At 34.6% G+C, this 23,202-nt stretch overlaps 1 long non-coding RNA gene across 1 annotated transcript in view; it reads left to right on the top strand.

Annotated features, from left to right (window-relative positions):
• The window catches only part of LOC129519083 (uncharacterized), a 154,569-nt gene that overhangs the window by 53,840 nt on the left and 77,527 nt on the right, over positions 1-23,202 (top strand). Inside the window, exon 2 of the long non-coding RNA XR_008666345.1 lies at positions 22,667-22,739. This is a non-coding gene — a long non-coding RNA (uncharacterized LOC129519083). The remainder of the gene's footprint in view (positions 1-22,666; positions 22,740-23,202) is intronic.

Here is a 23,202-nt window from a genome sequence, read left to right as displayed (position 1 = left end):
AGTGCTATATTTCTTGAAAATTTGACGTAGAAATCTGTGACACAAACTGTCAGCCTGGTGTGGAAAAAAAACCTCAAGTTCTCTCATTAATATTAAACTTCCGAGGGAAAAATGTGTTGCTGAAACAAGCATTTCTTTTAAGGATGAAGGGATTCATATATTACTATTGACATGATAATTGAAATCATATTCAGCAAAATGAATGATGAAGAAATTATACCCATGCATTCTAAAAGAAGGGACAAAGATGGATCAGAAGAAGAAAAAAGCATGTTATCACAAAATATGCAAGGACTCAGACATCCTTATCAAAATGATGAAACAATGAAAAGGCGAGTTATTGTGACCATCTATTACTGTTTCTAATGAGCATCAAAGAGATTGTGATAAAAAAAATATTGTCAGTCATTGCAACAGAATATAGCTGAATAGTTACATCTTTTTTTATGACAATGCAGGCAAGTATAATTTGGATGTAAATCATCCCTCTTGTCCCCATGCTATAATGGACTTTCATTATACTTGACACAAAATTCAGGGATGGGAAAAGATATAAAGTCAGATACTTGTTTTTGCTCTCCTTTCTCAAGATTCCTCCCCTTGTCTAGAATTCCTAGTGACTTCCCAGGACACTAAAAATTGTGGATAGTATTAAGATCCGCACTTGGGAGCTCCCCTTTCTGCCCCTTCTTTTTTTTTTTTTTTTTCATGTAGCATAAAAACTATAGGCAATTTTCATTTTTCTTTATACCTCAACTCCAAGAGTTTCCTTTGAAGTCAAATGTTGGTGTAGGTTTTTAGTTTTGTTTTAATGCGCTGGATATTTTTTCTTCTTCTTTTTCCCTTTGGATATATACTGTTCATTTGAAGTAAAAAGAGTTTTATTTTGAAAAAAAAAAAACAAACATTTGGGTGCAAAAGAAAATGAAACCTTACTCTTGTTAGACAACTGAGTGAAGGAATTAAACTTTCCTGTGTTACCATATACCATCACTGCTATAAAAATAAAGTCATGTGAGACTCAGGGCAATCTTGTCTTTCAAAATCAACCCATTTAATATTTAAATTATTATTTAAAATCACTTTACAGTTAGCAAAACATATGAATGCACATTGCTTCCTATCATCATCATGTTACGAGTGATATTTTGTACCACTTTAAAGATAAGAAAATTGAATTTCAGAGACCTATGATAACTTGCTTAGTTTCATGCACCTATAGGAAGCAGAGCTATATGTCTTCAAACCACAAAATTTATGTTTTAAATCCTGGATTCCATCTACTATATCACATAACCTCAACTACTTTTTTTATGTCATAGTAGATTTTCTAAATTACCAAGTTAAACAAGAATTTAAGTTTTAGTGATTGCCAATAATTGTATAGGACCCACCAATTACCTAAAAAGATTAATATTATATATGTGTATGTATATATTATGTATACATAGCTGAGGTGCTTATTAAAAATGTATAATCCTGGTCCTAACTCCCAAAGATTCTGATTCAGCACGTCTAAGTGAAATTCTGTAATCTGAGTTTTAAATAAAAAGCACATTTTGGAAAAACCCTGTTGTAGAATACTGTTTGACAACCTAATGTCATAGTTTCATACCCTATTTTTTGAATATACAGGCAACACATTTTTTCTTTTTATTTATAATCTCTTTTCCTTTCCTTTCTCCTTTCATTTCATTCCCCCCGTTCCTTTTTTATTCATTAACACAATGTTCTTCAATTGTACTGTCTCTCTTACCTGCTAAGAGATTTAGACTGCTTACAAGTACAGAAAACAAATGTATAATATGTCCAAGATTCTTTAAGAAGTTAGCTATTTTATGGGTTAATTAGTTCCTGACTGAAAATGGATATACATTTTTTTTTTTTTTGGAAGAAGGGGGGTAGCCTCTAAGGTTCTAAAGTCAGGGAAACTGGGTTCAAATATCCTCTTGTTATTGACACCTGGCTGAACTTTTTATCTTTGTTTTCCTCAATTTCCTCATCTGTAAAATTGGAATAATAACATTTTATGTCATAAAGATTTTATGAACATTAAATACGGTCATTGTTAACCTTTACCCAATAGACAGCATTGTGTCCAAAATATATAGAGGCTCAATAAAAGTAGCTATTATTATTGTTACAGTTTTTTTTCCTGAAGTTATTATTATTAGCCAATTTTTATCATTAGGAGAAAAATAATTGATGCTCCCATTGACCATCTGTTTCTGATTTTTGGAACATCTCCCAGGAACAAATAAATGACATGATTTTCAGAATGGAGTTACTTGATATGACTATTGGTTTTTGGAAAATGATGGCCATAAGCAAAGATTTTCCTTTCCTACAGTCACTATTGACACATTGTTCCTACTTAGCTACCATGATTAATCATATATTGAACCATTCCTGAGCCATTATATTTTTTTCTATTATTTGATCTTTTTTTATCTTTGTGTTTTTTTTTTATTTTGTTGTTTATCAAATTATATAAACTATTTGTGTTATATGTGCCTAAATAATTTCAACATTTGAAGTGTGGTTAGTACTTAGTGGTAGGGAAGGAAATCTACTTAAAAATTAATTACATATGAAATTCTCATATATATTTTCTCAACACTCTATTGGACTTTACTTTCATGTGGTGATCTTAATATATGGGCAAGTGTCCAGTGGTTGCATAAAAATGCCATCCATTTATGTTAAGAAGTTAACATTTATATGTCTCAGATGGGTTAACATTTATATGTCTCAGATGGGCAGGCAGGTGATAATTTTAAGAATTCAATGTCTTTCTGAGAATCTGCTTTCTTAATTTTTATGAAATTAAACTTTACATATACTATTAAACTTATATCTTTTTTGACCTTAATAAAGTGCATACGATAAGAATCGTAACCTACTCCGCACAGTTACTTACTAAGTCAATTTTTTAAGGTATTTAAAACAGGTATTTCTTTAAAAGTTTAAAAGTTCAAAAAGTGTAAAACTGTCTGAATCAATGTATATATGAAATCCTTAAAAGAAATGCAAATGAATGGGGATCCCTGGGTGGCGCAGTGGTTTGGCGCCTGCCTTTGGCCCAGGGCGCGATCCTGGAGACCCGGGATTGAATCCCACGTCGGGCTCCCGGTGCATGGAGCCTGCTTCTCCCTCTGCCTGTGTCTCTGCCTCTCTCTCTCTCACTGTGTGCCTATCGTAAATAAATAAAAATTAAAAAAAAAAGAAATGCAAATGAAGCACTAGAAAAATGGTTAAATGGAAGAAGACAGAACATTGAAGAAACAACAACAACAAAAAAAAAACTGTTAAAAATGAAAAATAGTAAGATGTCCTAAGAAAATAAGCACAGCACTTTGGGTTAAAGAAATCAACTTCTTTCATCCTTCAGGCTACTTGCACTTGCCATTGCATCTTCTTCTATTGTTTTTGTCTAAATAAATTCATGATTTGCTTCTTCTTAATTACATATCTCAGCTCAGATGTTATCTATTAAAAGAGATTTTGCTTGACCATGTCACTAGTAGCAACACAAATTCCCCGTCGCTATCTCATTATTTTTCTCTTCTAAAAATATCTTCTTCGTTAAATGTAAGCAACATAAGGACTGATTAGTTTACCACCAATCAACATGGAAGAGCACAGCAAACACACACACACACACACATATGCACACAACACAAACTTACTGCTTGAAGACTGGGGAGAAGTGTAAAATATCAAAAATAAATATGCTATATATTCACACCATATAATGATGGGACAATTTCACTTGATTCATTCTCTGAAACGCATCCTCTATCATGACAACCACTGTTTACAGGGAACATAGTAAATTGAGAATATACAGAAAGAATGAACTAGAAGTGGAACTAGGGGATACTATTTGATTGTTGGCCCATTAAATGTCTTTAAGAGGAATAGTGTTTTTTATTGTGGTTGAATGAAATGCATATATATTTATTACATATATTATCAAATACTATTAGGTTATATATAATTGTATTTGGTTATATGTAATTTTTATAGGATTGTATTTCTATATTGTTTGTTATGTATAATCTAATAATATTTAATAGTCTATAACAGTTGGGTGCTGGTCCTCATAGTTTACATGGAGTTTCTCATTCAATTTTCAAATCATCCTATGAAAGACACAGAATAATGTATCCTTTGTTATGTGTTGACTAGAATAAACCCCAGAATTCTCTTCCAGGTAGGTTTCCTGTCAGTGGAAGTCCACAAGAGAGATTCTTATGCAAGTTTTGGAAAACAGAAATAAAGCAGCAGCCGCTGAGTAACCCACACATATGGTTTATCTGATGCCTTATCCTCACGGCATGAGGCAACAGAAGATATGCCACTGTTTCACTTTCCCTGGACCCTCCTTTAGATTATCTATTTCTGGATCAGTATGTGCTTAGCTCTATAAGGAAAGGTGCAATTTTTTTTTCTACTTTTGTTTTCCTATAAGAGAAAGGGGAGAAGGATTTTAGCATTTATTTTGTAAATATTTCATGAAAAATGACAGTTTTCAACAACTCTTATTTTAACTATCTTTATTGAATCTTCTAATAAATACATATGATCATGTCTTCAAAAACAATGATTTTTAAAGGTGTGAGCTCTTGGTCAGGATTATATAAGTAAAGGCTAAAGAAAAAAAATAGTCTCTTTAGACTAAGTGTTTGATTTTATACCTTGTCTACATTGTATGCTTAACTGTATCCCACTAATCACAGCTCTTATTATAACTTAAATTCTGCTTTCATTATGTATGCTATGTTTTTCTAGTTCCAACTACTTAATTTGAATATTTTAAAATTGATATTTATTTAATGAACACATGTATAGTGCAAAGCACTGTGCCAGGCACTGTTTTAAGAACTTTGCAAATATGAACTTATAGAATATTCTTAGCAGCATTACAAGGTAGGTACTATTGCTTTGTCTATTTTATGTGTAAAGAAGTTAAATAACTTGTATGAGATCATTCAAGTATAAGCTGCCAAACTGGGATTTGAACTTAGGGTGTCTGGCTCCGGAGTTTGTACCTTCTTCCATGTATGAGCATTAAACTATAATGCTTCGTCAAAGTTCTTTATTCATAAGGACAGGATACAATGACATTCAAAAAGAGACCTAGGGAAGTAAGGAGGAGGCTATTTGGATATATGGGGGAAGAGCATTCTAGACAGGGAATAGTAAGTGCAAATGGTTGAGGAGGGAGCTTTGCTTGACCTGCTTTGGATGTTTTAGAAATCAAGGAAAACATGTATCAGAATAAGGGAAGTACGAACGTTAGAAGATATGTTCATAAAGTTAAAAAGGGATCAGATCATATAAACCCTTATAAGCAGGGTGATACATACTCTAGTTTGCCCAGGATGTCCCATTTCTAATCCTGTGTCCTGATATAATTGTTAATAATTCTCCCTTCACTTAAAAAAACTGTCCAAGTTTGGGGCAGCCCGAGTGGCTCAGTGGTTTAGTGCCGCCTTCGGCCCAGGGTGTGATCCTGGAGACCTGGGATCGAGTCCCACATAGGGCTCCCTGCATGGAGCCTGCTTCTTCCTCTGCCTGTGTCTCTGCCTCTCTCTCTCCTTGTCTCTCATGAATAAACAAATATAATCTTAAAAAAAATTGTCCAAGTTTGGATTATAAATCCCAGGGTCACCTTTTTTATGTCATTGAAAAGACTTTTTTTTTTAATCTAATAAGATAGAAATTCACCCTTTTTGTTCTGTTCAAAATAAAATATAGGAGGGTGAGGCCAAAACATAAATACCAATTAAAAAGCAATATTTCAGGTGAAAGAATTAATGGTATCTCAGACAAGACCAGGGTAGTTGTAGTGAGCATGAAGCAATGGTAGGACTCCATATAGATTTTTTGAAGGTCAAAGCAGTAAACTTGTTGATTAAAAGGATCCTGGATCCTGGTTATAAGACTGAAATCAAGAATAATTGCAATGTTTAGACTTAAGCAACTGAGAATTTGAAGCTACTATGTAATAAAAGGAGATAGACTGAAGGAGGAGCTGGGTCAAGGAAAGATTATGAATTCAGTTTTGCATGTGTAAAATTTGAGATATTTAATAGAGACCCAAGTGTCACAGTTGATGCTGAATTAGGTATAGAACTCTAGAGTTCCTGAAGTGGTTGAGATTAGGGTTTGTATTTGAAAGTGAGAAGATAATAGATGAGATGTTCAGTCACCAGGAGGGATGACTTCACCACGAGAGTATTAACAGTGTGAATTAACTCTCAAACGTTCTATTCTAAACTAGTGGTAGTTGATGGCGGAGATGTCTAGACAGATAGTTTAGATATTTCTATTAATATTGGGTCTAAGAAACTAGAGAAAATCTATGTGGGAGTGACTGGAATGAGGGGAGTCCTGGTATAGCAAGGTGGATATGTAGTGTCAGATCAGTATGTCAAGCACTACAGGAAACCTTTGCAGAAGCCCACAGATAGAAGCTCAGTTACTTAAGTAGAGCATAAAATATTAAGACTTGTTGATATTATTAATAGGCCCTGAGACAAAAGAACTTTCTGCCCACTAGGCAGGATTTGTAGAATCTTTTTGATTCAATTGGACCATTTTGATGATGGTTTAGTTGAAAACTAAGATTCTGGAACCACTTTCAAGTTTGGTTCAGAACTGGTTCCAGGTTAAGGGTGGGGAGGAGATTGAAGGGGAGAGGTCCAATAACTAAGGGAGGGAAGAGCAATAAATTAAACCAATACCCTCTACTTTTCTAAGCCTTAATAATTTAGATATGAGGAAAATATTCAGTAAATTATATTTAAATTGAATTTGAATCTATCAAATTTATGAAATTATAAGCAATTTGTCAAAATACATTAGAAAATGTTTACTTTTGGTAGAAAGTTAAATAGCAAGCAGAACTAAGGTCCTTGTGCACTATGAGAAGAAAATCATTTTTGACTTCAAATATCACATATAATAAGTATGTCAACAAATAGTCTAAATTATAAGAGTTAGAAACACTACACAGGCATTTTACAAAAAAAAATTGTATATATATTTAATACGTAAAGTAATTTTATAAAGGTATTTTATAATATTTTATTGAAACCATTTTTCTCTTGTTTTATTACCTTTTAAATGTATTGCCTAAAATATTTTAGGGGGCCTGCTATGGATTGAGTGTACATGTCCCCTCCAAAATTCATATGTGAAATTCTAAACCCCAAGGGGATGATTTTGGATGTGGGGACATTTGGGAGGTGATTAGGTCATGAGTGTGGAGCTTTCATGATTGGGATCTTTGCCCTTATAAAATGACCCTAGAGAGATACCTCACTTCTTCGCACCATGTCAGATTATAACAAAAAGCAATTATTTAGGAAATGGGTTCTTACAGACACTGAATCAGCTAGCACTGTGGTCTTGAGCTTCCCAGCCTCCAGAATTATGAGAAATAAATTTCTCTTATTTATAAACTACCTAATCTCTGACATTTGCTGTAGCAGCTCTAACAGACTAAGACAAGTGTCTGTCCTCCAATATTTCCAATTATTCCTTATAATACATTGATTTTCCTAAGCTATCATGTGTTGACATAAAATACTATATCCTCTGCATTGAGAAATAAATTAAGAGATATTTAAAAGCTATGTCGGTATTTCTAGGAAAACATACTCTATGTGTGCATAATAATGCTATTCAATAGTTATGTCTTTATACACACAGTATTTCAGATATTATAGCATGACATGCAAGTTATTTTAAACACATGATAACCTTGGAAAATAACAGTAGCTTGGAAGAAATTACTTGACTTCATAAAGATCAAGCCCTGACTAACCTTCTAAAGAGTAAAATAATCATCAGATTGAGTAAATTAAAGAGAAATAATAGACATAATCCATCTTGACTTTGATTTTTGTCATGCATAACTTAATTTGCTTAACACTAAACAGAGAAATACAGGTTTTGATAATGTAAATATTAAGGAGTGATCACTTTAATTGGTTTCCCATGTCCATTATAGTTATTAACATATTACGGTTAACCTAAAGGGGCATAATTCACACATTGATTCCTTTTACAAATATTTATTGAATACCTGTGTAAGGGAACAGCCTTCCTTATTAAAAAGAGAATCCTCCAAGATTAGAATGGAGAATTGTTTCAGAAAAACAATATTCAGCTTGGAAAGAGATGGAGAGTAAGTTAACCTTGTGCCATTTCTTGGCCTAGTGTTCTCGCATAGTGATTTCCACTGCAGCAGAGGGCAAAATACTCCCCTTTAACATTTAGCCAGAACAAAAAAGAAGAAATCAATCATTTCCCCCCACTTTCAACACATTCATAAGCATAGGATGAAAGCAAAAGTTTAAAAAGTTCCTGGCCTCAATGAGTGCATATTCTAAATTTTTTTTTAATTTTTTTTAATTACTTAGGATAGTCACAGAGAGAGAGAGAGAGGCAGAGACACAGGCAGAGGGAGAAGCAGGCTCCATGCACTGGGAGCCCAATGTAGGATTCGATTCCGGGTCTCCAGGATCGCGCCCTGGGCCAAAGGCAGGCGCCAAACCGCTGCGCCACCCAGGGATCCCAATGAGTGCATATTCTAACCTGAAAGTTATTACACACACTCAAGCAATTGATAAATGAGAGGAAGTGATCATAGGAAAATATATTGAACATAATAGGAAAATATATAGGACATACTGAACTGCAGAAGAGGCCACGTTAGTACTATTTGGGAACTATAGAATGATAAGGAAATGGAGAAAGAAAATAGATTTGGGGATGAGGTAGTTTTTGATTGTTCTTAAAATATGAGTGGGACTTTAGAGCTATAAGATGGCAGTCATTGCAGGCAGCAGAAATACTGTAACCAAATACTTGGACATGGGAATATGTGGGACATCTATTGAGAACCACAATAGATATAATTTCAGTATAAGTTGTGGGTAGGGTACATGAAAAAGTATAGTGGGAGGTAAGGATTACAAAAATTATCTATGAATTTTAAATACTGCACTAAGATAAAATGCATGTTATTTGGTAAAGATGGAGAGGGTAAACTTGGTATCTTTTCACATTTAAAACGTGTTATTGAAATTAAATGTATCTTCAGAGGAAGAAAGGAGATACACCAGGCTTTCTACATGAAAACACACTCACACACACACACACACACACACACACAAATTTTTTAATTGAATGATTTACTCTGGATCCAGAATCTAACGTATGTTAACTCATTTAGTACTCACATTTGATGAGGAAAGGAATATAGTGTCCATTTTATACATGAAAATACTGACTTCAGGAGGTGTTATGGAACTTCCCTTATGTAGCACAGTATCTGTGTTGGTATTGAACCCGAGTTCCTAACCCTGGCTGCTCATTAGAATCATCTAGAGAACTTCTTAAGCACTATTTGAAAATACTGATGCTTAAGCCCATGCTGAGAGTTTGTAATTTAACTGACCAGTAGTCTAGACCACAGTTCCTCACAAAGATAAGGTTAAAACGCATTGATTTTCTTAATTGAAGGAGTGGTCATGAATAAAAATAGTTATTCAATAAAGTTGAGTAAAGAGTAGAATTAAAAAGAAAAAGCAGAACTCTGACAAAATAATTAGACTGTTCCTCAAGATCACCCAAATATAAATTGTGCGTAAAAATAAAATTTCTACCTGAAAATATTTATATCATACACACACACACACACACACACACACACACACACACAGTTGATCCTCACTATTCATGGACTTTATATCTGCAAACTTGTCTACTTACTAAATCTTATTTGTAATCACAAAATTGATGCTCGTGATGGTTTTGCAATCATTCACAGATATGCAGAGTGGGACAAATTTAAGTTGTCCAACACATACATTTCCAGTTTAGAGTCAATCATACCTTAGACTAAACAGGGAGACCTTGTGCCTTCCTGTTTCAGCTCTCATACTGTAACAAGCATTCGTTTTCTCAATTTCTTTAATGTCATGTGTTTTCACAATCTTGTGGTCTTTGTTGGTGATTTCGCTGTTTACAATGACCCTCAAGTGTGGTCCTGCAGTGTTGTGTAGCGTTTCCAACCACAAGAAGGCTGTGATGTGCCTTACAGAGGAAGATAAACATCCTTCAGGCATGAGACATAGAGCTGTTGCTCCTGAGTTCACGGTTAATGAATCCACACCATCTATTAAATCAGGTGCCTTTAAACAAGGGACACACATAAAATGAGTTTATGTGCTGATCGGTTGACAAAAATGCTGTGACCAGAAGCTGGCCAGAACCTAACTCTGCATTTTCCCCAGGCGGGGGAAACGATTCAGTATTTGCTAATTCAGTGTTGCCAGTATAGAACAATACCGAGGATAACAAAAAACAACTGTATATATAATCATAAAGGACACAAATTTGTCAAATAGGCACTAAAACAGATTGTTGTAATTGTCTTTGCCCAACGAATGTTTCTTGAATATTTACCACGTACCAGCAATGCACCATCTGAAGATTCCATGCCAGGTGGGAAATAATCCATTTCGCACACATAGTTTATCCAGTCATTCAACTCTCACGAGTCCGTGCCACCAACAACTCAACTGGTTATCCCCAGGCTCCTCCAGGCAGTGAGGAAAACATTGTGCCTATTTAGGGTAATACACCTACTCAGTTTATGCACCTTTCCAGAATCTGCTTACTGACCCAGCCTCTTGGTAAAGGAAGAGCCACAGGCCATGGTGCTGTCAATCCTTCCAATACCTCAGCCTTCCACAGGGTGAAGTCTGGCCTCTTGTGCACCTATGTTGATGGGGCCAGTCAGACCTGACCCTCAGAAGCTCTGCCCTTCCCTCACTGATTTTTAACTTGAAATGTGCCAGCAGGAGAAGCTCTGGTTGCTGCCTCCTGAAGGGCACAATAGGCAAGGTCCAGGGAGTCACACCAAACTGTCCAGTAGGAGTTAGGGGGCAGGGAGGAGGAGAGAATAAACTCTTCCCCTTCTTCTCTGACTCTAAAAAAGAACTGATCCCAGATATAGCACATACGCAAGGCTTTTTTTTTTTTTTTTTTTTTTTTTTCCCAGGGATCTTCCTCAGGACTGTTTTCCTGTGAAGTTGTAGCCAGTTCAGTAATTACCATTTTGTATTCATTTTCTTTCCTTTTCAGTTATTTTCCTTTACCCCTTATTCTTATGTGTTGCTGGCATTGCCCTTCCTAATAAAATCATAGTATGTCGGCTTTGTCTTCAGCTCTGTTTTCTAAAGAATCTAGACCAAGACCTGGTTATTTTAAATTATAACTTGATCCAGTTTATCCTGTATATAATGGATTTATTTCTCCTTTTCTTATCAACTTTCTTCCTTCCACTTTCACTAAATATTTATAGAAAATACTTGGAATAATACAAGAAGAAAAACAAACTTGACTATGTTCCCAGGAGGTTGTTTCCTGTAGCTATGTTTTTCACACTTTCAATGAGGATAACAGAACACATCTCTTCTCATGGTTATAAGGATGAAATGTGATAATGCACATACAATGCTCAGCACAGTTGCATTATGTGTTCAGTGGATGTGTATGGTACTTACTATTATTGTCATTATCATCATTACTAAAGTTTATTGATCATATTGTTTGAGCAACAGATGGATTGGCCAGGAAACAGCTAAGATAGTTTGCTCTGTAATACAAAGCTGAGATCCAGACTGAAAGCTATCTCTAAGAGTAATAATGAAAGGAATTGAGAATCACTCTATAAAAAGATATGGGTTACTTTTTAAAAATAATTTCTAATTATTATATAGAGGTTAGTGATTACATAGAATCTAGTCGTGGTTTCTGTTTTCACGGGGTTTATAAATAACATAGGCAAAGAGGTTTAAACAAGAACATCTGTAGTTCACTCCAGGGAAAAAAACCAAAAATGTTGCATTTCTAAATGATAATTGAGACTTAAGTATTCACCTTAGGATGTCTTTTTAAAATAATTTCTTATTATTGGTTGAGAATGTTTTGAATATGTATACTACCTGAAGACAGGACAGCACAATAGTTCCCAGAGTTTCCCACCCAAGCATTTGACTTTAGTGATTCCAGTTTGTGTTTATGTATTATGTATTTGTTGTATATAGAGATAAAGCAACTGAGTGATGGTGGGATAACCAAATTACATTATTCTCTATTGGGAACCAGATTCTCAATGTAGAAGGAAGGAAAGACATGTAATTTAAAATACATTAAGTAAAATTATGTGGCCAGAATTATAGTTGGATATCAATACCAATGTATGAGGTATTTTCTCTTCATACCTTATCCCCTGAAAAAGATTAGAAACAATGACCAATCCGGTAATAATGACTGTACTGTGAACCCTGATGGTGGTTTTAAAATGTTATTATTTTGGTTAAAAAAAATGAAATCAAGACATCTTAGAGAATAACTGACATCAAGACTCAGACAAGAAATATACAAGGTAAGCCTGGAACCAATCTCATCATCACGATGAGCAAGACTATCAAAGACAAATAGAGTTATGCACAAAAGTTCCTATTTTAACCAAAAGGGGCAATGCAAGCTTTAATGAAGTGAAGCATTGTAATAGATTGAAATCATTAACCAGTTTAAATCCAGGAGTTCAGATTTAGCTATTATATTTATTATTTATTGCTATATTACAAAATACCCTAAAATTTAACAACTTAAATCCACATTTTTTTTTTTTCATCTCAGAGTTTCAAGGCTCTACTGGAACAGAAACAGCGCTCAAGTTCACTCACATGAGTACTGAGAGGCCTGCGGTCTCTACTGGCTGCTGGCTGAAAACAACAGATCTTCACCACATTGTCTCTCCTTAGGCACTCACAACATGGCAGCTGGCTCCAGTCACAAATATTGAGGAAGAAATTAAGACAATGTGAGAAAGACAGAAGACACAGCCTTTTTGAAACCTAATCTCACATATGTCATCCATATTTGGCCACGTTCTGTTTGTTAAAAGTGAGTCACTAGGTCTAGCCTACATTCAACATAAGATACAGGAGCAATCGTTGGGGCTATTTTAGAAGTTGCCTTGAACAAACAGAATCAATTCATTATCTTAGAGCTGGGCAAAGAAATCAAACCTTTGGGGAAAAAAAATCTAGCTTTTCTTATATGAAACATATCACTGAGTAACTAATAGAGGAGATAAAGTATCTTCTTATAACATTATTCCAGCTAATAAATGAAAATGAAATTATAAAATTAAAATATCAACATTTAAAAAAAATTTCCAATCAGTGTCAATAGAATCGATGGACAGTAGTATTAAATATCAATGTATTTTAAGTTTTTAAGAAAGTGTAGATTAGGTAACCAGTAAAGAGCTTAATTTTGTCAACAAATTAAACAAAACGATGGAAGGAGAGCCTACAGATTAAAAAGACTTAACGAACTAATCAAGTGTAGAGAAACATATGATATTAAACCATAGTGTCTAAGAATGGATACTGGAGATAAAAGCATACAGAAATGATAACATTCCCATAAGGAAAGGGAAGTATTCAATTTGGGGGACTCAGTATGATAGGGTGGGGTGCAGGAAGAGACTTTTTGGGAGGTGTTTCAAAATTGTTCACCTTATGATAAGTCACTAAGCTATTCATTTTGTCTCCATATTTCTGTACCTATATTTTAAAATTAAAAAAAAAAAAACATCTCCTAAAATCTCCAATATATTATATAGGGAAGGACATACTAACACTCCTTACCAATTAGGAAAACATAACCTCAGAATGAAAAGCTAATCTTTCTCAAGAAAGATTAGTTAGTAACTTTGCTATATAGATTCCCTCCTGATACCATCGTTGGGTTTTGTTTTCTGGTATATAATGTTACATGAAATGTCTTAATTTTTGGAATCATTTTTTGAGAATTATGGCAGGCTATATTGTTCAAAAATGTTCTCAATGATAACTTCTGTGCCATATGCACTTCTACAATGAGATTTTGTCCCCTCAACAAGAGATTGAGTCTAGGGTGCTTTGGCAGCTCAGTCGGTTAAGCAACTGCCTTTAGCTCAGGTCATGATCCCAGGGTCCTGGGATCAACTCCCACTGAATGGGGAACTGCTTCTCCCTCTGCCTGTCACTCCCCCTATTTGTTCTCCTTTTCTCTGTCAAGTAAATAAAATCTTAAGAGAAAGAGAGAGATGGAATCTAATCCTCTTCACTATCTTCCTCATCTGAGTGTTTTGGAATATTCACTGTTGGGGAAACTTCTTGGAACCCAATAGTTACCTTTTAATAGGCCCAAGCCACACTGTGAGGCCACATGTAGGCACTTGGCAAAGTCCAGCTGAATTCTCAGCCAAGAGATAGCATCAATTGCCAGTCAGATGAGTGAGCCATCTTGACATGCCAGACTAATTGAGCCCCCATTTGACTGCAGCCTCATGCAACACGACATGAAATAGAGGAATCAGCAACTTAAGACCAATCATTGTAAGAACAGTAAAAGATACTAAATAGTTATAAGCCACTAAATATTGGTATTATTTACTATGTAGCAATACCAGGCAGAGGAATAATTGGGGGTAAATGACTATTCAAGATCCCCTTTGTACTGCATAGCAGAGCTCAAGTCAAATGAATCTAATACTGCCTTCAGTTTTTATTTGTTTCCTTGTTTGTTAGGCAGTCTTCATTATAAAGAATATTATCAATGTCATGTATCACATTTGTGTTAACATAATTTGAAAGTAAAATTACAATCTTGTTTTGATCTAATAATAGATCTATATTATATGGTCCTTTCTGTGAGTGGTCTAATTCAGGATAGAGAGTTCATGCTTCTCTATATTTTGTTTTTGAAGAAACTCTTTACTGCCTCAACATTTCTAACCCTTTTCTTTTTCCCTTTTTTTTTCTCCTCTGATTGGAGTAGTGCTGTTTCAATATATAGCTAGGCAGATAGATAGACAGATACATAGAGAAACAGAAAGCATTTTCATTACATCATTTTCCCTGAAAGATCTGTCTTTTCAGTTTCTGTATTTCACCAATATATCCTGCTGCTACATGGCTACTTAATGCCTTGGTTATGCTTAAACCTTGTTTTGTCCCTAACGAAATGTGGACTTTTTACCAAATTTTAACTACTTATCAATTAAAATAATATCTGAGATTTTTTTCTTTTTTTAAATCAGTAGTTGCCAAGACAATAGCATGTCAGTGAACTGAAACACTTTAACCACCACAAAATTGAATGAATTGATGAATTTGCAACTAAAGTTCATATAAAGAACTTTCCTGAGTTTACTTTGTGTCTACTTCTATCTTAAACTTTGTTCTTTTAAGTATATACCAATCCAGTCAAATGCCAGTATCTAAATTGCATTTGTTTATGATCAGTATAAACAAATGTATAGCCAAGTGAGGCATCTGGGGAAGTCTTCAAATGTTAACCTCAACATTTTCACAAAACACATTTTCAAATTTTTTATTGTTGTTGCAATCTTTGCGGTAGAGATGGGCTAAGGTTATGCCCTTTCCTTTTCTTATAATCTTTGACTCAAAAAAGAGGAAGGATAATTAATGCTTGGTATAGTCTGGAAAATGCTATCAGCTTTTAGCAGACTTATTAAAGTATGTTTGGTTTTTTAAAACATACTGTGTGTTTTAACTGGCTGTCTATTGAAACTCTCAGGAGTTCATGAGGTCATATAAACATAAGAGGATGTAAATACTCTGTGAGAATCAAAGTGAAGAAAATGAAGAAGATCAAAGTCATCTAGTTTACAGCTTTCCTGGAATGTGAGGCCAGATTTTGAATTCTTTCCCTGTTGATACTAACCATATACTTTGTAGACCAGGCATGTGTGGTGGCACATTGCTGAAAATACTATTTAACTTATTGATATATAGGCCTTAGTTCACTTTTCCTAAACTAAAATGAAAAAAAAAATAGAACTGGAACAAATTAAGACTACTGGAATAAACTGGAAACTTCAAATAGAGTTTAAAAATATTTGGGAGGAGGGGTGTTGAGAAATAACAGGTAGATTCTTTAATATCTCCTTAACAATTGGGAATAGATGTATTTTTTATCCCACAAAAATAATAGATTGTAACTATTAAGTCAATATTAGTTATGGAACTATAAGTGGACAGGATTTTTTTAAAGGTTACAAATTGTTTGTGATAATCAGAAATGTTTTAAAAAGAAATCTAAAGTTTTCCAAAGTCAAGATGTTGCTAAAAAACAATTAAATAAATAAATAAATAAATAAATAAATAAATAAATAAATAAACCAAAACTTTGAGTCTCTATGTAGGGGCTTTTTACATGTACCACAGTGAACATAGTGGCCTGAGGACACATAGTGAGCTCAGTGGACAGGAGGACATGTGATGAGCTGAAATGCCCATTTACTATACTCCTATCATTTTTTCCTTTATTTCCCCAGCTCCATGGTATATCTTGTTTCCAGGGGAGTTCAAAATATTTGGAGTAGCTAGCTCCTCCCATCTTAAATTGTGGGGCTCTGCTAGCCTGCTCAGTGTATGGCTTCCTGACAGTGTTCTCAGATTTGAGAGAAGAAAGAAAGAGCGTTTTGTAGTGAAGGGGAGTCATTTCACAGAGAAGAATGCATTATACTTCTTCAATTTGGTTGAATCACTTTGGTGTTCTATTAATTCCTTTGCTCTAATCCCTGTCTCCTTCCCTTCATCTTCCATCATGATAGCCCCCTTATGTGTGTGCTCTCTCTTTTTTATCTTTGGCAGTTTGTATCTAGATATATTCAAGTGACTAAGTTCTTAAGTGGGAGTGTTTTAATTGAGGGTGTTTTAGGGAAGCCTCCAGAAATCTCCCTTAAGGACCAGTTGGCCCATGCACTTTGCCCTCTTTTTCTTTGCCCCCCCCCCACTTCTTTCCATGTGAATCCTGTATGAATACCAGCTTGGACCATGGTGGGGAAGGACACACCCTAGGGATGATGAATGCATGAGTTGGAAGGAACCCAAAGTTCCCTGAGGACTGTTAAAATAGAGCCACCATCCTAATTCTAGACAACCAAGCCATGGGACTTCATGGAGAAAAATATATTTCTTTTTTTTTTAAGATTTTATTTATTTATTCATGAGAGACACAGAGAGAGAGAGAGAGGCAGAGACACAGGCAGAGGGAGAAGCAGGCTCCGTGCAGGAAGCCCGATGTGGGACTCAATCCCAGGACCTCAGGATCATGCCCTGTGCCAAAGGCAGATGCTCAACCACTGAGCCACCCAGGTGTCCCCAAAAAATATATTTCTATCTCATTTAAGCCATTTTTTTTAGTAGAGGCATTTCTTTTTCCAAATGAACATAATTCCAATGAATATAGTTACAAACAGATTTTTCTACCTGTCTATGGATCCATGATTATATTTAGCCTTTGATTTGAGGTTTACATTCTAGACCAAATGCCATTTAAAAATATGTCAAGAAAGTATTGAACATTTATCATATGTAAAGTACTTCTGCACAAAGAATGGTTAGTTGATCTCTATGAAAATAAAGGCTGATTCACACTCCTCTGTACCGTGAGTGTGGAGGCAGCAACCTAAGAGAGGGACTTTGGGACTTTATTAAAAACAAGCGGACAAATAAATTTAAATCCATGCCCCTTCCCCATTCTTCCCACCAATTAAAAAAGACATGAAAACCATATAAACCTTGCTAATAAATGTGGCATTGACCAGAATGCTTTCAAATGCTTTCTCCCTCCTTTTGACCCATACTAAAGCTTGTCAGAGGAGGAAGGCAAATATTAAAATCAGCATTGAGAACGTCTCACCTGGCAGAGATTACTGGCCTCGGGCATGCAGGCAGAGTTGCTCTGGGCAAAAATTCGAAGAGGTTGTTAGTGTATAAATTGTTCCAAGTAATATCATTTAGAATCTCATGCCCTTTCTGAGGTCTCTTGTGTCATTCGATAGGATGCCTGGGCTAAATTCCAAAGACATGCAGTCTGTTTGTAGGAAGCAAGATAGAAGTATATAGCCTGAAGATCAAATACCAAATGTGAACCAACCTCAGCGTGTTCTCATCTTTGTCACTGGTTGGATTTTGGTCTTCTTTTCTTAGAAAGCAGGTTCCCTAGAACACTTTTCTGCCTTCAAGATGGCTGGTAGGTAGACCCTTCTCATAGAGAGCCAGGGTCAGCTTCTCTGCAGAATCTGCATTTTTGAACCAGAGCAAAGTAGTCCCCACGAGGCCCACAAGCAGCCTGCCCTTTCTCCTTGGGTGGCTCTGGCTGAAAGGTGGGATCGATGTGCAAGAGCAACCATCAGGTGGAAGCACAGGGCGAGGTTGTCTTTTTCATATTTTTCTATGAAACATGTCTGTGAACTAAGGGGGGGGGATACAAAAAAACATAGATTGAGTAGGATTTTACAACAGGGATTATTGATGATGTTAGAGTTGATTTTCTCTTTCATTCTTTATTTTAAATTTGACAGTGTCTGCTTGTGTATTTGTAAAATGACTCTCTGAACAAACGTGAGCGGATGCCCTGAAAGGTTAAAGGAAATTTGGGTGAAATAATTTCCCAGTTTTTATAGCGCGGTTTAAGTAGTTTTCTGCAGGGAAATGCATCTGTCATTAAAATGCATTTTTCTCTGTGCTGTTTCCCTTTCTGAGGGAAACGATAAGTGTCATTTTAGCAAGTTTTAATGACTGTACTTTAATCGATCTAGTTTTCAAAAAGATTGTGTCTTAGGTAAATGGAAAAGATCCTCATCCCCTTTTTCCAGTGTACCCTGTGCTCCTGTGGGGTGTTTGTACAAGATCTGAGATACAGCTTTATTCATATCCATAACAGATTGAAGAACTGCTTTTTCCCAGCCAATGTGTCCTGTCACATCGGGGAAAGTCTGCTGGAGACTGCAAGCTAGTTTTCAATTTATTCCCTATTTGATGACCATATTTCTTTGAAAGAAAAATGATTTTCAGGGAAATTGACAGAATTTCTGAAGGAAAATTAAGGAAGAGTGGGCAAAGATTAAGAATGAGATGAATAAACTACAGAATAACAGGATTTTTTTTTCCAACAGGAGAAAATTTACAATAGTTGTCTTTTCCTTCTCTAACCTCCCCCAGTTCTCCTCCACTTTTTCTTCAAATCCCTTACCTTTCGATTCTGAACACACACACACACACACACACATACACACACACAAGCACACAAGCACACACAGGTTCCTTCAGGCCAGTGCCCAATTCCCTTACCTGTTTTGACAAGAAATGCATACTGCAGTCACACGCCAGAGGCCATGGTTATACAAAAGTCACAGGTCAATAAAGATCACTTACATTTCTTATGAGCCTTTTCATCTTCCTTTTCTCCTATATGGGCAGGGCCAACAGAAAGGGAAAGACAGAAATGTCAAGGGGTCTGGCTGTCAAAGAAACCCCCACTCCCTCCAAATAATTTGATGGCCCTTAAACTTTTGCTACCTTGCCTTAGGAAAAATGGCCTTTTCTCTTCTACTCCTCATCACAAGGTGTTCTTATCTCTTTCAAAATGAACTTAAAGCCTTGACCCTCTTCCTTGATGATATACAATAAAGTAAAAAGAAAAGATTGGTAGGTTTTCCTTAAAATTGTCCTTTAAAAGGAACAAGGGAAATGATCTACATTGTATTTTAGTTTAACATATTTGACATATGTTCTGTGAGTTCATACATGTTTGCTGAAGGTCATAAAAGTAGGCTTTGTACAATTAAGTGAACTTCACACTGGGAAATTTTAGCTACGTTTTCTAATGTATTTATTTATTGCTATCATTTACATGATCATTTTTCTTCCATGAGTGACCATATGCATAATTGGAGATTATGATTGAGAAATAATATTATCATTATGAAATCCATGCTATCCAAATAATACTGAAGATAAAAGAAACAATCAACCATCTAGTCATTCCTTTTTTCACTCTATTTAGGAAATTTAAAAATATTTATAGATATTGAAGTTTCATATCTCAAGTTTCTGATTCAACAGCATACTAAATGAACAATTCTTTTAAAAATGTTCATTCAAAAATTGATTTAGAGGCCTTAGTAATTTTTTTAAATATTTATTTATTTATAAGAGACACACAGAGAGAGAGAGGCAGATACACCAGCAGAGGGAGAAGCAGGTCCCCCTCAGGGAGCCCGATGTGGGACTGGATCCTGGACCCCAAGATCACACCCTGAGCCAAAGGCAGACACTTAACCACTGAGCCACCCAAGTGTCCTGGCCTTAGTAATTTTCAAGGAATGTCCTAAAGTTGATCCCAGGAGTCATCTAATACAGGTTTATTATCCCGCAAAAATAATAGCAGATCATAAGGTCAAAATTATTATCATAGAAAATCTTAAATCTTGATTCCCTTTCAAGTTTAGAGTCAGATCATGTTTATGTATATGTGTTTGTCTGAATGTATTTGTTTTTGCCTTTAAAAATTGTATATAAGAAAGAGAAAAACTGCTTTCAATGTTTGATGGGCAATGGAATCTTTAGGGAAACCTACAAATTGTAATAGAAACAAGTAGAAGATTTGGCTACATATCTCCTTTGTCTTTTCAATGAATGTAACAAGAGATTTTCCCAATTTATATGGAAGGTTAAAAAAAAAAGGTCATTATCTAATTAGAGAGTCAAAGGCAAACAGATTGTTCAAGAAAAACATTCCTTTCAGGGACAAATAGGACATATTGAGTGAGAGTTTTTTTTTTTAATGTAACCATCATTAATAAATTAAACTACTAAAGCAGTTGAAAAGATTCAGGTTTGATTTTCCATTTGTGAGATAAATGTGTATGTGTATAAGGTAAGTACTTATGAAATTGATTATAAGCTAGGACTCCGACCTCTGGCCTGCCCATGCAAGAAAAACGTGTCTTACCAAATTTAATGGATGAAAAATTGGAAAAGATTAGACTCCTATAATTATAAGCTTATAAACAGTAGGGTAAAGATTGGTACTTTGTTCTCCTGATGACCTACATTTATTCATTCAATCTTAATTGAAGAGCTACTAAGGATTTATTTACAAATCCAATGTATAGAATTTGAACAAAATTATGAAATAAACAACGATTGGATGTTATGTATGCAAGCATGGAGAGATTTTTTGGGAACTTCAGTTATTACTTATGACATTGGCTTAACTTTATGAAGATTATACCTCAATAACTCATTCTCCTTCCATGGCAGTCTTTTTTGTTTTTTTTGTTTTGTTTTGTTTTGTTTTGTTTTGTTTTTTTTTGTTTTTTGTTGTTAAAAAATTTATTATTGTATAAGTTATCTCTTTGTATTAACTGTCTTCACATGTCACTTAATAAAACACACTGCATCAATTCAAAAAGAAAGATTTGAGTCGGAAAAAGCTTTAGTTTTCTTAAATACATGTCTCATATCATATTGAAGAGATTTTTCCACAAAATGTTTATATTCAATCCTGTATAATATCTCTTCAAGAATAGACTTATTTAGTCATGATTTAATATATTATGAAAAATGTTTCTTTCTCATAGAAGGGTATTTTTAATGTAAGAATTTATTTTCAAACTCTAAAAGCACTGATCCTTTAGTTAAGGGAAAATAGGTAGTTTTCCGATTAGCATGTTTGTTGGAATAATGAAATGCATATTCACTTAGCCTAGGAATATGGCTCAGAAAATAAATTAGCAAGCTGTTTCAAACTAGTTGTCACTTGATTCATCTTCAGACTTCCCCTATAGTGGTGCTTTAAAAATCATGAGAGAAAAGCCTATTTATTCATGCTTTATTTCAAGGTGTTTTTGCAGTGCTGGGATCTTTATTTTAAATTGATTTTTATAAATATATTCATAATTGCCCTCACTTTGCCATACTTAGCATTGACTGCTTCCCTTTTGAATCAAGACAGATAAGAAAAATAGACAAATTGCGTTTAAAAGTACAAAGGGTCATGCTTAATTTCAAACCACAAACTGTCAAAACCCTGTATTCTCCTCACCCGGTCATTTTATACTTGATAAGTAAACCCACTTGAGGAATGTTTATATGCCCCAACGCTTTTGGACAAGTTCACTGACAGAAAACATTCTTTGAAGAAATATATCACAACTGTTTATCTTCCTGAGTGTTACCCTAAACCCTGTCAGTGCTAATGATAGCAGGGCATGATTTAAATAAATCCTTTTGAGAGTGACTATGGGTATTTCTACATTTGAATCACAAATATAGGAATTTTGGCTGTGAAAGTGGGCAACAGATATTTCAACATGAACAGCATTCTGTTCATATGAAAAGCTTTAATAGAGAAGTGCTCCAGAGAAGCACTGCTGTCACTCTTGGGTTTAACATACAACTGCTGCCTTCTCTAAGGAAGAAAAAAAAAAAAAAAAAGATACACTTCTGTGTAAAGTGCATATGTGTTTATCATGGTTCTATCACAGTTAAGCAGAACAAAAATGCAGTTATTTTTTAATGTCATAAATACACGGGTAATGCTGGTTTTCTAAATGATAGTAGTAAGTACAAATCGTGTGTCCCTCTCATCTTTCCTTTTATCATTAATAGACTGTTTTTGACCTTTCTATAATGAATACAGCCATTAAAAGCTATAGGAATGATACTCTGAGTTTTATAACTAAATCTATTATCTTTATTTTCAGCACAATGATGTCCTCTCTTTCAGTGGAAATTTGTCTTCAAAGAATTTCCATTTTCAACATCATTTCCCCATAAGTAAGTAATCTTTTATTTTCAAACAATATCAAATAAATACTTTACAACAAAAGCTAGTATTTTTAAAAATAATTTACATGTGTTTTTATATCGAGAGGCTTTTATGAAAGTGATTCATATGTTAAGTACTTTATTTAGTTTCAGTTGGTTTATTTGTTTAATTAGCAAAAATTACTATTATGTGTCCGTAGGTGGCAAAACAGCATCAAAAGTTACTATATTTAATGTGCAGATTAAATGTGACAAGTAATTAAAGGTGTTTCAGTCAAAAACAGCAGATAAACTTCCTTTTATTTCTAATAGCTTTTAATATGAAGGTATCCTTTGACTTCTATTGCTCAATTTTAAAAAAATCAAATATGACAGATGAAATAAACTCTTGCAGTAGTCATCTACATTCTAGAATAAGTTTATTTATAGTAGTAGACCCTTTTTTAAAAATCCATAGGAGGCACCAGGGTGG

The sequence above is a fragment of the Nyctereutes procyonoides genome, unplaced genomic scaffold (assembly GCF_905146905.1).
Source record: "Nyctereutes procyonoides isolate TBG_1078 unplaced genomic scaffold, NYPRO_anot_genome, whole genome shotgun sequence".
Taxonomy (NCBI): domain Eukaryota; kingdom Metazoa; phylum Chordata; class Mammalia; order Carnivora; family Canidae; genus Nyctereutes; species Nyctereutes procyonoides.
Note: the sequence above shows the minus strand (reverse complement) of the source record. Positions and strands in the feature narration are given on the sequence as shown.